Source organism: Lepidochelys kempii, chromosome 17 (genome assembly GCF_965140285.1).
Source record: "Lepidochelys kempii isolate rLepKem1 chromosome 17, rLepKem1.hap1, whole genome shotgun sequence".
NCBI lineage: Eukaryota > Metazoa > Chordata > Testudines > Cheloniidae > Lepidochelys > Lepidochelys kempii.
This window is the reverse complement of record NC_136396.1, coordinates 22753508-22769735: the sequence shown is the minus strand read 5'-3', so window position 1 is coordinate 22769735 and position 16228 is coordinate 22753508. Positions and strand designations below refer to the sequence as shown.

General features: G+C 40.8%; 1 long non-coding RNA gene across 1 annotated transcript; it reads left to right on the top strand.

Moving 5' to 3' along the window:
* The first annotated feature begins 548 nt into the window (after positions 1 to 548).
* LOC140899747 (uncharacterized) lies at positions 549 to 14868 on the top strand. The gene is made up of 3 exons (XR_012155438.1): positions 549 to 616; positions 7380 to 7499; positions 13698 to 14868. It is a non-coding gene; the product is annotated as an uncharacterized LOC140899747 (long non-coding RNA).
* The last annotated feature ends 1360 nt before the right edge of the window (positions 14869 to 16228 follow it).

Below are 16228 nucleotides of genomic sequence, written 5' to 3'. Positions count from 1 at the left end.
GATTTAACCTGCCAATTCTGAAACCAGTATTCCTTTGTGAATTTTAGAGGAAGGGCAAAAGCAGGCTTGTCCTGGAAACCCGACTGCAGATTCATAGACAATCCAAGCGTTAAATAATTAACAGTAGATGAGCCATTCAGTAACCCCGACCTTAAACCCAGTTCAGTAAATAGGTTCAATATCCAAACACTGTCAGTTTCACTAAACTTTGCAAAGGGACAGCTGAATAAAATGAGGAAGCTGCTCATAAAGGGCCTAAGGTCAAAAAGTAAAGGAAATCAGAACCTTACGTTTTAAAGAAACAATGAAAGAGTCTCATGCAAACAAAAAAGAAATGAGGAAGGCAAAAGATAACCTCTTGAACCAAGCTTGCTATTTATTGGTTATCTAAGCTCATCAAAAATCCTTTGGAATTTGGAAATCTATCCCCAGTGAAGCCAATAAACAGCAGTTAATATGTAAGAGGGAAATTGGGAGGTGTAAGCTGGATTCTGAAGAGCAGTTAGCTAAAAGCTAAAAAACAACTAACAAGAGATTCTTTAAGTATATCAGAAACAGGAGGGTTGTGAATCAATCTGTGGATTGCCAGGGGCTAAAGGGAGCAATTAAGAAAAAGGTAAGGACATAGCTAAGGAGATAAAGCACAGTTATTCAAAGATGGTTAGGTGCAGCACCTAACTCCCATTGAAATCAATGGAAGTAGGGCACCTTAATACTTTTTAGGATCTGGATCTAAATGCTTTCTCTACATCAGTCTTCACTTCAGAGAATGTTAGGGAGATATCTATCTCTGACCTGCTCTCTTCTTTATATTATAAATATAAAAATGGGAGGCCATCAGAAACTGAGCTGTCAGAAGAGGGCATTGAATAAATTAATAATTTAAAAAGAAATAAATCCGAAGGAGGTTTAAGAGTGAGGTGATTGAGCTGCTAAAAATTTTTTTAATCTTGCATTGAAAACCTCTACTATACAGGAGGGTGGAAAGGTAGCAAGTGTTGTCCCTATATTTAAAAAATACTCTAGAAGTGACTTGGGGCATTACAGAACAGCGTAGCCTTATTAATGTCTGGATTAATATAACATTGGTTTTACATTAGATCACAGTCACCTGGGCTTAGAGATACGACAGTATCAGGATTAGCAGTGTGAGAATCATCATTAGGTTTGGAGACTCTAGGGGCACTAGAGGAACAATGACCACAAATGAAGTACTTAAAGGGCATTGCCAGCAGATCGAGGGACATGATTGTTCCCCTCTATTCGACGTTGGTGAGGCCTCATCTGGAGTACTGCATCCTGTTTTGGGGCCCACACTACAAGAAGGATGTGGAAAAATTTGAAAGCTTCCAGCGGAGGGCAATAAAAATGATTAAGGGACTGGAACACATGATTTATAAAGAGAGGCTGAGGGAACTGGGATTGTTTAGTCTGCAGAAGAGAAGAATGCGGGGGGGGGGGGATTTGATAGCTGCTTTCAACTACCTGAAAGGGGATTCCAAAGAGGATGGATCTAGACTGTTCTCAGTGATAGCAGATGACAGAACAAGGAGTAATGGTCTCAAGTTGCAGTGGGGGGAGATTTAGGTTGGATATTAGGAAAAACTTTTTTACCAGGAGGGTGGTGAAGCACTGGAATGCGTTACCTAGGGAGGTGGTGGAATCTCCTTCCTTAGAGATTTGAAAGGTCAGGCTGAATGATTTAGTTGGTGTTGGTCCTGCTTTGAGCGGGGGTTGGACTAGATGGCCTCCTGAGGTCCCTTCAAACCCTGATATTCTATGATTCTAAAGTTCTCAACCCTCCTTTTATTAAGATTCTTACTAAGCAGATAAACAATATCAAAACCAATACAATATAGCAGGACAGAAAGGGGTTTCACAGCATGTCTAATATTCCTCTTACTTTCATTAGCATTATGTCAGTGAGTTACTACAGTGACTTGTGGATGTGACCGAATGCACCTTGTATTCATACTTTACGCACTACTGAAATAATCTTTATACTAAATAGACCTTTTGAGGTATCATTTGAAAACTAATAACTTGCTGGTCAATAATATCATGGTGAAATGTGTGTAGCAACATTATATGTAAAGTTATGAACGTAAACTGAAATTATGACTGAAATTTGTTTACCAGTCAAGTCTGAGGAGGGGTAAACCTGTTTCTCAAAGACAAAAGACAAGCTGATGCCTTTAGGCAGGTGTCATCAAAGTTGATTGGCGATCAACTCTCCCGCACGAGGCTATACCCATGAGAAGCCAAGCCCTGTATATGCCAAAGCCACCCAGAACCCTGCAAAGCACCAGGTGAACGCTACACCAGCATGGGGGAGCCTCTCCACCTCTCAGATAAGCACTGGAGTAGGGAGGGGAAGCGATTTTCAGCTGAATCTGCAGGGTCTGCAGCAGCCCTCTGGGTCTGGCCCCAGGGAGCATGGAGCTGCTCTGTCCCATAGGCGCCCTCCCCTGCTGAGCCACCTCTGGCTGGGATCCATGGCCACTGAAGCCCCTGCAGTCAGGTTTCCTGGGGACGTGGTGTACAATGCCTCCTTAGGGCTTAATCCCTTCCTGCCCTCACTACAGCTGGGTGACAGAAGGCAGCTGGGTCATGTTAGTAGCCAGCATCAGCCTGGAGGTGTTAGCTGCCTTTCACACTGTAGGGGCAGGAAGGGATGGGAGCTGCTTCCAGCCACCGGGGGTAGGGGAGTAAGGGATGAGTTCTGCAAAGACATGGGTTCCCTTCCCCCTCCTCTCCTCTGCAGCTGGAAGCAGCTCCTATCCCTTCCTCCCTGCACAGTGCCAAAAGGCTGCTGCTGGTCACATTCTGGTATGAACCCTCCCTGGTAGAAATTGGGGGTGGGGCATGTGGACCCCCCTGTTTTGCCTCTGCATTGACCCCTGACAGGGGCAATGGACCTCTAATATCTAAACTGTCCAGGAGAGGGCTGGACAGTGCAGAACACATGTTTGTGGGGAAAATCTGTACTGGGAGTGTGTTGGGCTCACCCTGCAGGTAGTAACCAAGGCTGGTGAAAGCCAGAGTGGACTAGTTTGTAGCTGACAGGCTGCTGGGCCAGGGCTGCAGCTGTGCACAGTGTGAGCTGAATGCTGTTTGGCTGTTTGTGAGAAGCCCAGGTTGGGCGCTCCATCAGCAAGCCATTGGTGCAGGGCAAAGGGAGAGACAACTTCTCTTTGGTCTTGATTGCACCCCAGAATGTGATAGCAGTCATTGTAGAATTGCTCAAGACATAATTACTTATCATCTTGAGATATTAATTGATACATTGTGACATATATTCCACAAGCTATTGCTGCATATCTTTTAGAACATGAGAACCTTAATACATCTTTTACTGTATGTGACAGAATACACCCCAGTATTCACACCCTAACACTATTGTAATAATTTTTGTACAACATCTGCCTAGTAAGATATAATTTAAAAACTCACAATTTGCTGCTCAATATTGTCCTGATAAAAAATGTGACAACATTGTATGTGAAGTTATAAGAGTCCCCTGTAGGATGTTATTAATGTATGTTCCAAACCCAACAACCCCGCCCAAGCAGAAGTGGGCAAACAGGTCTGTCGTAAACAAAGGAATGTGTGTTCATCTTAACTTGCATGGAAGTAGTAAACAGAGTCATCAAGTAGGGAGGAAAAACAAAGGAAGTTCAAACAGGTAAAAAAACTCAGCAGGGAACATCCTTTCACATAGAATCTTTGTCTCCTGGGTCTTAGCTGGAAATGTTTTTCAAGAGGGTGAGTGAAAATATAAGAAGGAGGGACAAACACCTCAAGGCACTCCCCCCCCCCCCCGTCTTCTTCATTGTCAGCAGCTGAGAAGACAAAAGGAAACAGCCATTGGATGCTGGGGCAGGGGCCCTGACCTGAACAGTTTGGTCAGTAATCTGCTGGAACATGTGGTGCGACTGTTTGCTTTGCAGCTAAGATAGTTGCTTAAGTAGATACTAGTAAACATTTTATCTTTATTTTTTTGTAAGCATTTCTGACTTTTATTCCTCATTACTTATATTCACTTAAACTCTTGCTTTATAGGTAATAAACTTGTTTTACTGTTTTATCTACTCCAGTGTGTTTAAATTGGAGTGTCTGGGTACTCCATTTAAAATAAGAAAGTGGCATATTATTCCCTTAAAAGAATAATAGAATTAATATATTTGTACTGTCAGGAGAGGGCTGGACAGTACACAACATACATTTCTGGAGGAAGATCCTGGTAGGCTGTTCGTGAGTGTCCCAAGGGGGAGCTAATACATCAAGGCATTGTAAGGCACCCAACAGTGTAGGGCAGGGGTGACACAGCCCCCCACTAATCTGGAGTGTACCCCTGGTATGTCACTCTGTAATCTTACATTTACTGGTACAGTGTTATCTCTCGGTCAACAAGTCATGACAGCCTGTTTCAGGCCTGAGACCTTCTATGCTCAGGCTACATATCTTACAGACCTAGCATAATTATAGCTTCATCTTACTTATATGCCTACTACATACACTTCAAATATACCTACTTCTTAGTCCCATATCCCTGTGGTGTGAGCCTCTAATCTCACACACACACACACACACACACACACACATATAATTTAGCTACACCATTAAGCCTTACATCTGTACCTAACTGGTTGAAATGATAATGGAAATAGAATAATAAAATACCTGGAAGATCATGATAGGATAGGCTCTAACGAGCACAGTTTCTGCAAAGAAAAATCATGTCTCACTAATCTGTTAAAACTATTTGAATGTGTCAATAAACGAGCGCAGAAAGAAAAAACAAGTTGAGATAATTTATTTAGACTTTCAGAAGGCCTTTGACGATGTCTCTCAGAAAAGACTATTAAAAATCTAAGCAGTCCTGGTATTGTCAAGTATTGTCTGGGATCAAAGGCTGGCTAGGAGTCAGGAAACACAGGCTAAGAATATACAGTCAATTTTAATCATGGCAAAAGCTAAACAGCAGAGTGTGACGGATTGACAGCGTCCTGAAGAAACGTAATGGACTTAAGATAAACTTAACTGAATTACATTGACACCTTTGGGTACATTGTATTAAAAATGGAATTGTGTTTGTGTTCTACCTTCTGTAGTATGGAGGTGAAATGCTAAGGAACTTCCTCTGTTATCAGCCTTTGAAGCCCTCCTGGGGAGATATGCATCCACTAGTTCAAAGTGGATTCTCCAGTGATCCACAGACCAAAAAAAAATGCTTTTTGGATAAAAAGCATGAGTTTAGGCTGACTCAGGGCCTTGCTTCTTGATCCAACAAACGGACAGGAACCTGGTCCATGGAGGGCCCCAATCCTTAGGGGAGGATTGGAAGGACTTGGTCTACTGAGGTTCATAAGACTGGGTACTTGTTCTGAACTGAAGCTCTGATGAACCTCTAATCACAAGAATGCCCTAGGATGGGGTATTAAAAAGTTGCAGTTGCAAGGGCCCATGTGACAGCTGGTGGGACACTGAACCAAAAAGCGTTAAGCAACTAACAGGCTAATTGACCCAGATTCAACCTTTAGAGACATATTAGTAGATAATGACTGTGGGGTTTGTGTGTTTATGTATATATTGTTAGAGGCTGACAATATCACTGAACGGTTCCTGTCTGTCCCTGTATTCTGTTAATGCAAAGATCAAAAGGAGATGTTAACATTTAGATGAACGGTTGAACTGTAAATGTAGTAATATCATTGTCTTAATTTCTCTTTGAAGTTTGTAGTAAACTACATGTAAAGGGCGGGAGTGGGCAGTTACCTGATGCTAATCTATGCAGCTAATCACCAGTGGTACTTTGGACATAGGTGGTTTTATTTCAAAGCCACAATGCTTCACCCAAGGAACACCTGCTTACTCTGTTTACTGTCATGAGCCTGCCAAAGAGAACTATAAAAAGAACTCCTGGGCCCTGATCCTGTATCTCAGATCTGCTTCAGCTTTGTCAGGGGAAGTTTGAGTCACAAGACTGAGGTCTCCAGGTCCAATGTGGATCACCCTGATATTGGACATTAGACTATACTCTATTAAACTAATTCTGAAAGAACTGTTTGCAGCTCTGAAGCTCACTATCTCTCCTAAGAAACTGACCTAAGAACTTTATTCATATTTGTGACCGGGATTCCGGGGGGGCCATGCTGAGATTGCTCAATTAGGCAAACTTCAAAGAATGGGGCAGACAATCCCCCAAACTGGTGGTTATTCTAATACTCAGATACACCAAGTGAGCAACAAAACAGCTTCTGTAATACCTTATAATAAGGTATTGCCTTGTAATATAATATTACCTTGTAATAACTACGGGTTACCCAGAAGCCAGAAATACAGCTCCCTTAAAGCCACCCAGCCTTGAGCTCCCTCCCAGACACCCAAATCAAATATGATGAGGATTACTGAAAATCTTGTTAATCATATAAAAAGTTCTACCAGTCTCAAAGGATCAGACATATTACCCACCAGGTTAATGAATATCTCAGATCTTACCCAAATACACGCTTACAGCCAATTCTCATTAACTAAACTAAGATTTATTAGAAAAGAGAGAGAGTATTAGTTAAAAGATCATTATATATACAGTTATTGTGACACAGGACCAGAAAGGGTTACACAACTAACAGGCTAATTGACCCAGATTCAACTTCAGAGACATATTAGATAATTATTCTATTTTTTGTATGTTTACATATATATTGTTAGAGGTTGACAGTGTAACCAAACAGTTCCTGTCTATCGCTGTATTCTGTTCATTCAGAGATCAAAAGGAGGTGTTAACATTTAGATGAACTATGAATGTAGTAATATCTGTCTTCATTTTCTCTCTATACACTGGCCATAAAACTTGCCCAAAATAATTTTTAGAACAGATCTTTTAGAAAAACATCCAATATTGATTTTAAAATGGTCAGTGATGGAGAATCCACCATGATGCTTGGTAAAATGTTCCAAAGGTCAAGTACTCTCATAGTTTAAAATTATTCCTTATTTCCATTGTGAATTTGTCTAGCTTCAACTTCCAGCCATTGGATCATGTTAGACCTTCTCTGCCAGATTGAAGAGCCCAATATTTTCCCCCATATGTAGATACTGTACTAAAGAGATAATCAAGTCACCTCTTTAACCTTCTCTTTGTTAAGCTAAATAGATTGAACTCCTTGAGTCTGTCACTATAAGGCATGCTTTCTAACCCTTCAGTCACTCTTATGACTCTTCTCTGAACTGTCTCCAATTTATTAACATTTTTCTTGAATTGGGGGATCCAGAACTGGACACAGTATTCCAGCAGTGGTCACACCAATGTCAAATATAGAGGTCAAATAATCTCACTACTCTTACTCAAGATTTCCCCCATTTATGTCTTCCAGGATAGCATTAGCCCTAATGGTCACAGAGTCACATTGGGATCTCATATTCAGCTGATTATCCACCAGGACCTCCAAATCTTTTTCAGACTTACTGCTTCCCAGGGTAAAGTCTCCTATCTTGTAAGTATGGCCTACATTGTTCTTAGATGTATACATTTACATTTAGCCATATTAAAACACATATTTGCTTGCATCCAGTTTACCAAGTGATACACATTGCTCTGAATCAGTGATCTTCTTCATTATTACCATTCCCCCAATTTTTCTGTCATCTGCAAACTTCATCAGTGATGACTTCATGTTTCTTCCAGCTCACTGATAAAAATGTGAAATAGCATAGGTCCAAGATAACAGCCTTCAACTACCTGAACGGGGGCTCCAAAGATGATGGAGCTTGGCTGTTCTCAGTGGTGGCAGATGACAGAACAAAGAGCAATGGTCTCAGGTTGTAGTGGGGGAGCTGTAGGTTAGATATTAGGAAAACTATTTCACTAGGAGGCTGGTGAAGCACTGGAATGGGTTACCTAAGGAGGTGGTGGAATCTCAATCCGTAGAGGTTTTTAAGGCCCAGCTTGACAAAGCCCTGGCTGGGATGATTTAGTTGGGGATTGGTCCTGCTTTGAGCAGGGGGTTGGACTAGATGCCCTCCTGAGGTCTCCTCCAGCTCTGAACTTTTATGATTCTAAGAACAGCTGCCTGTGGAACCCCATTGGACACACAGCTGCTCAATGATTCCCCATTTACAGTAACATTTTGAGACCTATCAAATTGCCAGTTTTTAATCCATTTAATGTATGCTTTGTTTATTTTATATTGTTCTAGGTTTTAAATCAAAATGTCATGTGGTAGTGTGTCAAACACCTTACGGGTATATTATGTCAACACTTTTAACTATATCGACCAAACTTGTAATAACAAAAGGTATCAGGTTAGACAGGATGTATCTTCCATAAACCCATATTGATTTGAATTAATTACATTACCCTCCTTTAATTCTTTATTAATCAAGTCCTCTATGAGTTGCTCCATTATCTTGCCCGGGATTAAGGTCAGGCTGACAGGCCTATAATTATCCTGGTCATCCCAATTATGTTTTTACAAATTGGCACATTAGCTTTCTTCCACTGTTCTGGAACTTCCCCAGTGCTCCAAGATATTTTGAAAATCAACATTAACACCTTAGCCAGCTCTTCTAAAACTCTTGGATCTGCCGATTTTAAAAAGTCTAAATTTAGTAGCTTCTGTTTAACATCCTCCAGAGCTACTAGTGCAATGGAAAGAGTGTTATCATCTGCTCCTGACAGAATTCTGTGCTCCCTTATATGGCCCCTGCACAGAAAAATGCAAAAAAAATCTGCTGGGGGACATGCACCTCTTCCCCAGCAGTCCAGGCAGCGTGTCTGTTCCAGTGTGCGTGGATCAGCCTCAGAGATGGGGGAGGGGGATTGGGCATGTGTGCCTGCATGGTTAATCACCGTCAAGGGGCTGGGCGTACATGCGTGACAACAAGCGAGAGAGAGAGAGAGAATCTGTCCCTCTCTCTTGCGACTGCAGCTTGCTGGCATGGAAGAGTAGGGCTTTTTATTATGCACTAGGCAGGCTAGAGGCAGAAGTGTAGCACCCTGCTTGAGTTAATTGATCTCATTCTCTGAGGCACAAATGTAGCAGCCTGACTGTGTAGTAAGGTTGTTAAAGTAGTCGTTGATGGTTAATTGATCTCATTCTCTGAGACAGAAATGCAGCATCTTGCCTACGTAGTAACATTGTTAATGTTCCTATTGTTAGTTAACTGTTCCCATTCTCAGTCAGTTCCCCCAGGAGCATAAAACCTGTGAAAGTTTTAAGGCCCCTACATTGCTAGAGTGAGGTAAAGGAGCCTTATTATAAATGACAGCTAGGAAGATAGGATATAAATCCTCAGCTAGGAAGATCTATGGGCTTTCTCACTTTTTTTCCCATGACGAAGTGGCACAATGGGGTTATATTACAGCTCCGGATTTATTTTACTTACTCATTAAAAAATAAGACTTTGAGGGCAAATAAAACATTTACCAAGCAGGCAATAAAATGTCAGGACAGTCAGAACCAAGCACTTCCCAAAGTCCCAGCCAGATCCAGGACAATGATTAGCAAAACTGTATGACTTTCATGTGTGAAAGTCTGAGCAATTAAAAATGACATTCTACTTTTTTTTTCTGTTAAGTTTTCAGTAATGAAATTTAAATGAAAATCCAGGATTATAACTGGAATGCAGGGCATTAGTTACAAAGTGTTTGCAACTTAACTTTCAGGTGTTTAGGAAATGCTGAATAGTTATTGTGAATTTTTTCTATATTGTAGTTTAAATAAATTACCAAAACAATTGAAACTGGTGTGATTATACTGCATTATTTTGACAAATAAAATATGCAAAATTATAGAGAATTTTGAATTTTTTGATGCAGAATTTTTAATATTTTGGCACAGAATTTTGAATTTTATGGCACTGTATCAGCTGTTTTCCCCCAAATATAGAACAGACATATTTATTGAATAAGTCTGCCTTTTCTGCATTATTATTGATAATTCTATGATTTCCATTTAATAATGGACCAATGCCATTGTCAGCATTCTTTTTGTTCCTAATATAGTTTTAAAAAAACCTCTGCCTTATTGTCCTCAACTCTTTTGGCAATTGTTTTCTCCTTATATCCCTTTGCATCCCTTATCAATTTTCTACAATTCCTAACTTTTGATTTATATTCATTATCCTCAACTTCCTCTTTCTTCCATTTGTTGTTTGTTTATGTATTTATTTATTACTGCTGCCTTCACTTCCCCTCTAAACCAGGCTGGTGTTTTTCCTGCATGGTCTTGTATCTTGGTTACAAGTTTGTGGCTTTTGGGGCATTTAGTAAGGTGTTCTTAGATGATTCCCAGTTATAATTAATCTTTTTCCAATGAAATATAATTAATTATTATGAGTTATAATAGTCAACACTAACAAAAATGTTGGAAGGGATATAAAACCTTATGCTTCATGGTTTAAACCAATCTCTAACTATTAGGGATTAGGATGAGGACTTCATGGGGGAAGATTATCTCATAATTACACGATAAAATATTTTCCACTTGAAAATGCAATTTCATCAAAACTAAAATGCTTCATGGAAATGTGTTGATTTTTGACTATACTGTTTCCAGAAAAATGTCAAAATTAATCCTTTTTATTTTCTTGTCTCAATTTGATAATGTTGAAACATTTAATTGCAATAAGGTAAAAGTATGTCATTTTGACTTTACTATTTTGATTTGCTTTGTTATTATATTAAAATATGAATGTCAATATATTTTATTTAATCTATATTAGAGTTAATATTTTATATTACAGTGTTTTGACATTATCTAAATGAAACAATTCAAAATTATTAAAAAAATAGATATTTCCAAATACAATTTGTTCAGAATTTCTGTTCCAAGATGCAAAAGAAAAGGAGTACTTGTGGCACCTTAGAGACTAACAAATTTATTTGAGCATAAGCTTTCGTGAGCTAGCTTATGCTCAAATAAATTTGTTAGTCTCCAAGTGCCACAAGTACTCCTTTTCTTTTTGTGAATACAGACTAACACGGCTGCTACTCTGAAACCTGTTCCAGGACCACGTTAGAAATCCCCATGTTATGTTCCAATTCAGAATGCAAACAAGTTTCAAAATGTCAGAATTTCTCATGGAGTGGAAATTCCATTTTCCAACCAGTTGTACTCATAACTACCTACTGCAGGGTTTCTTGTTCCTTCCTCTGAAGCCTTTGTTCATGGTCTCTGTCAGATATAGGGCCATGGACTAGATGGACCTTGAATCTGGTCCAGTATGGCAACTCCCATGTTTCTACAAATCAGCACAGATATTTTAACTTATTCTTAAACATTTAAATTGACATTTTGAGGGCAAACCGCGTAACTAAAAGCATAAACTGTGAAATGCACTAATTTTAGCAAAAAACAAATACATGCCAGTGCATTTATACTTTCCTTCTGCATTTTTGCATCATTACACAGGAACATATGAAAAATTAAGCAAATCAAAAAGTAAAAGCCAATAAGTGAAATGTGTTTTACTAGACAAAGATCGCCTCTGTTTTTCTAAAGCTGAACGGAGCATTGTGCAGGAGCATTCATTTGAAGAGAAGAACATTATGGGGCAGCGAGTAGCCAAACCAGAGTTAAGTTTTGCAACCCAGTTTTTGTTTATAGCTGAATTTTCAATCTGTCCTAAAATCAGCATTGGCAGAATGATTGGCCTGAAAGTTGATTTGCCAGTCCAGGGTCTGTGATAAAGTTTGTGGTGTAAATTTCAGGTTGTTTGCTCAAGGAATTCCTAATACTCAACTTCCCCCCAAAAGAACCTGTTGTTAAAATGTCAAGGATTCTTATCACACTTGTTTTGCTGAGAAGTAGAGAAGAAATGTGGGATGAGAATCTACTTTAATGTTACTTCTCTGGAATACCCTCAGTGACATCTAGTGTCCAATGTCAAGCTCAAAACCCAAAAATTACTCTGATTTTGGGTGCACAAAGTGTCAGACTCAGTTGTTGGTGGCTGTCATAAATATAAAGGGAAGGGTAACCACCTTTCTGTATACAGAACTATAAAATCACTCCTGGCCAGAGGCAAAACCCTTTCACCTGTAAAGGGTTAAGAAGCTGAGATAACCTTGCTGGCACCTGACCAAAATGACCAATGAGGAGACAAGATACTTTCAGAGCTGGAGGGGGCGGGGACAAAGGGTCTGTCTGTGTGTTTGACGCTTTTGCCGGGAACAGAACAGGAATGGAGTATTAGAACTTGTTAGTAAGTAATCTAGCTAGAAATGCATTAGATTTCCTTTTGTTTAAATGGCTGGTAAAATAGGTTGTGCTGAATGGAACGTATATTCCTGTTTTTGTGTCTTTTTGTAACTTAAGGTTTTACCTAGAGGGATTCTCTATGTTTTGAATCTGATTACCCTATAAGGTATTTACCATCCTGATTTTACAGAGGTGATTCTTTTACTTTTTCTTTAATTAAAATTCTTCTTTTAAGATCCTGATTGATTTTTCATTGTTCTTAAGATCCAAGGGTTTGGGTCTGTGTTCACCGGTATAAATTGGTGAGGATTTTTATCAAGCCTTCCCCAGGAAAGGGGGTGTAGGGCTTGGGGGGATATTTTTGGGGGAAGACATCTCCAAGTGGCCTTTTTCCCTGTTCTTGGTTTAACATGCTTGGTGGTGGCAGCATAGGGTTCAGGGACAAGGCAAAGTTTGTACCTTGAGGAAGTTTTAACCTAAGCTGGTAAGAATAAGCTTAGGGGGTCTTTCATGCAGGTCCCCACATCTGTACCCTAGAGTTCAGAGTGGGGAAGGAACCTTGACAGGGGCATATCAGCACTATGCAGATTTCTGGCTCGAGCACTCTTGTAGATTACCTATGTGTGTGACTGCAGCTTAGGTACACATACCCATGATAGCTTTAGCCATCCTACTGTGGCTAAAAGTAGCATTGTATATTTGGTGGCACAGGCTTCAGTGCAGGCTGTATAAGCACACTGGGGACCCAGTCCCATTGCTGTTCTGTCACACAGCAGATTGCAGTATAGACATACCTCAAAAGTTGCTGGCAGACCAGGTTCCAGCTCTTGCCAAGGCTTTAGGCCTCAGCCGAGGATTGACAAATTCATTTCTGGAAACCACTCCATCTTACCTTTGTGTTAGTATGGTTAAGATGGGTATTGGACTTATAACCGTGTATTTAGTGTTAGCCTATGAAATGCTTGTGAGTTGCTACATGTATTAATCCTACTTGTAATGTCTGTATCCTAGTTACACACCTGCCCTACTCTACACAAAACAACCAGCGGAGGAGGTGTTTGTGGTGCTCACCGTCTAACTTTTAGCCCAGTGGCTAGAGCACTTGCCTGAGACGTGGGAGACCCAGGTTCAGGTCTCCACTCTACCTGGGGGGGGGAGACAGGATTTGAAGAGAGGTCTCCCACCTCTCAGATGAGTGCTCAGACCACTGACCTATGGAATAGTCTGATGTACGGCTGCCTCAGTCTCTCCCATTGAAACTGTTCCACTGTGGATAAAAACTTAGAGTCATTGAGCCAGTGAGAGTAAAAGTATGAAAATGGTTATATAGGTTGGTGGCTAGGGCACCTACCTAGTATATGAGAGACCCAGGGTTTGCTCCCTCTGCTCCAATCACTCTATTTACTTATACCACGTGGAACCTTAATTTGGCCCCAGTATGCATTATGGTACAGTCTGTAATTACATAATCACATCATATTTTTTCCACAGACCACGGCCTCATAGACGACACACTGAAGAGGACAGCTACCAGATTGGACCCTGCAGGCAAGATAGCTGGAGGAATGCCTAGGATGTGAATCTCATAGGGCTTCATTGTCAGCTATGGTGCTGAGTAGTTCAGTGATATCAGGACTTAGATGGTTTTGTGCATTTTCTCCAGCAGAATTTAGGCACCTACCGGGCTGGATAGCAGGTGCACAGGAATTTTGAGGATCTAAAAGATGGATATAAATACTGTCGAGTAGGGATAGACATGTTTAACTCAGCAGACCCAAATAACTTGCACTGAAGAAGCCTAAAATAGTTGGCTGAAGAGAAGACCTGGGCATAAACTCATCCCATCAGCTTGGACTCTGAGGAGAAGGGGATAAAAATCTCCTGGCAAGGAGAAACTAGGTTCTTTTTGCTGCTTGGGCTCTAACAGGGCAAGAATCACTAAGCTTAAGCAAAAGACCCCCAGCTGTTTTGCTTGGGTAGGCCTAAAGGACATATAAAGCTTGCATACTATAGCAGTTGCTATCATCTCTTTGAATCTAAGACTGTAACTCATTTGTGTGTGTATGTTATCTGCTTTAACCTTGTCAATAACTCTCATTTCTTTTCTTAGTTAATAAATATTTAGTTAGTTCATTACAGGATTGGCTACAAGCATTCTCTGTACTGACAGATCTGGGGTACAATTGACCTGGGGTAAGTGACTGGTCCTTTGGGTCTGGGAGTAACCTGAATATTGATGTGAGTTTCAGTGTAAGGGACTGTCATAAAAATAAAGGGAAGGGTAACCATCTGTCTGTATACAATACTATAAAATCCCTCCTGGCCAGAGGCACAAAAGCCTCTTACCTGCAAAGGGTTAAGAAGCTCAAGTAACCTGGCTAGCACCTGACCAAAAGGACCAATAAGGGGACAAGATACTTTCAGATCTGGGTGTGGGGGGATTTGAACAGGCTTTGTCTTTTCCGTGTGGCTTTTGCCAGAGACAGAACAAGAAAGCAAGCACTCCAACTCCTCAGTAAGTATTTAGCAAGGAAATGCATTAGATTATCTTTTGTTTTGGCTTGTGATTTTTCTCTGTGCTAAGAGGAAGGTGTATTCCTGGTTTTTCTTTTTGTAACTTTAAGGTTTTGCCTAGAGGGAAATTCTCTATGTTTTAATCTAATTGCCCTGTGAGATTATCTCCCATTCTAATTTCATAGAGCTGCTTCTTTTACCTTTTTTCTTTCTAATAAAGTTATGGGGTTTTTTTAGAATCTGATTGTGTTTTTTAGTGTCCTAAAAAACCCAAGGCTGGTCTGTGCTCATCTTGTTTATTCTCAAGCCTCCCCAGGAAAGGTGGGTGTAGGGTTTGGGGGGATATTTTGGGGGAATAGGACTCCAAGTAGTCCTTTCCCTGATTCTTTGTTGAATCACTTGGTGGTGGCAGCATTTACCTAATCTGAGGTACAAGGGAGAATTTGTGCCTTGGGGAACTTTTAACCTAAGCTGGTAGAAATAAGCTTAGGGGGTCTTTCATGTGGGTCCCCACATCTGTACCCAAAGTTCAGAGTGGAAAGGGAACCCTGACAGGAACCATCTATCACAAAGACAAGCTTGCCTGGGTGGAAAGATAGACCACAGTGCCCAACAGGACTGTCTGTGACTCCATATTAAGGAGGGATAACTCAGTGGTTTGAGCATTGGCCTGCTAAACCCAGGGTTGTGAGTTCTATCCTTGAGGGGGCCATTTAGGGATCTGGGGCAAAAATTGGGGATTGGTCCTGCTTTGAGCAGGGGGTTGGACTAGATGACCTCCTGAGGGCCCTTCCAACCCTGTGATTCTGTTATAGTGCTTGTGGAGTTTATGCTTGTTGTTTAGCTGGTGAAATCTAACTGTAGAACAAACAACCAGTTTGGAGTTTGTGCCCTGTTCCTGGACAGTCTACCCTGAGGTTGGCACTCATGTGCATGAGCCACTCCAGACAGCATGACACTTTGAGCTGGAGGTATAAATTCCAACTCAAGGAGATGCACTTCCACCAGCTCCAATCAAACTTGCATACTAAAAATAAAAGTGAGGCCATGGCAGTGGAGGGGGCTAGCCACTCTGAGTATTTGCCTAGCATCTTGGACGGGATCTGACTGAGGGTGGCTAATCCATTCTGCTGCTCACACTAATATGGCTATACTGTTTTGGGCACAGTAGCTCAGTCATGGGCATGTCTAGCTGGCCTGGAATTTATACCTGCAGTGTGAAACACAGACATATCCTCTGAAAAAGATACAGGGGTCACAGTGGACAAGCGACTCAACATGAGCTTCCTGTGTCTTGCTATAGCAAAAAGGGTTATTGGCTGTATAAATAGTGGAGTAGCAATTGGAGAACAGAGGTGATTTTACTGCTGTGTATGCAATTGGTGAGACGTTGAATTACTTTAGATTAAAAAAAAGTCCCAAACAGTCAAAGGTACTAACATAACCCAGTCACTGTCCAAAAGGAAACAGTTTTCAACAAGGTTCAGGGTTTGGTATATAGAGAGCCC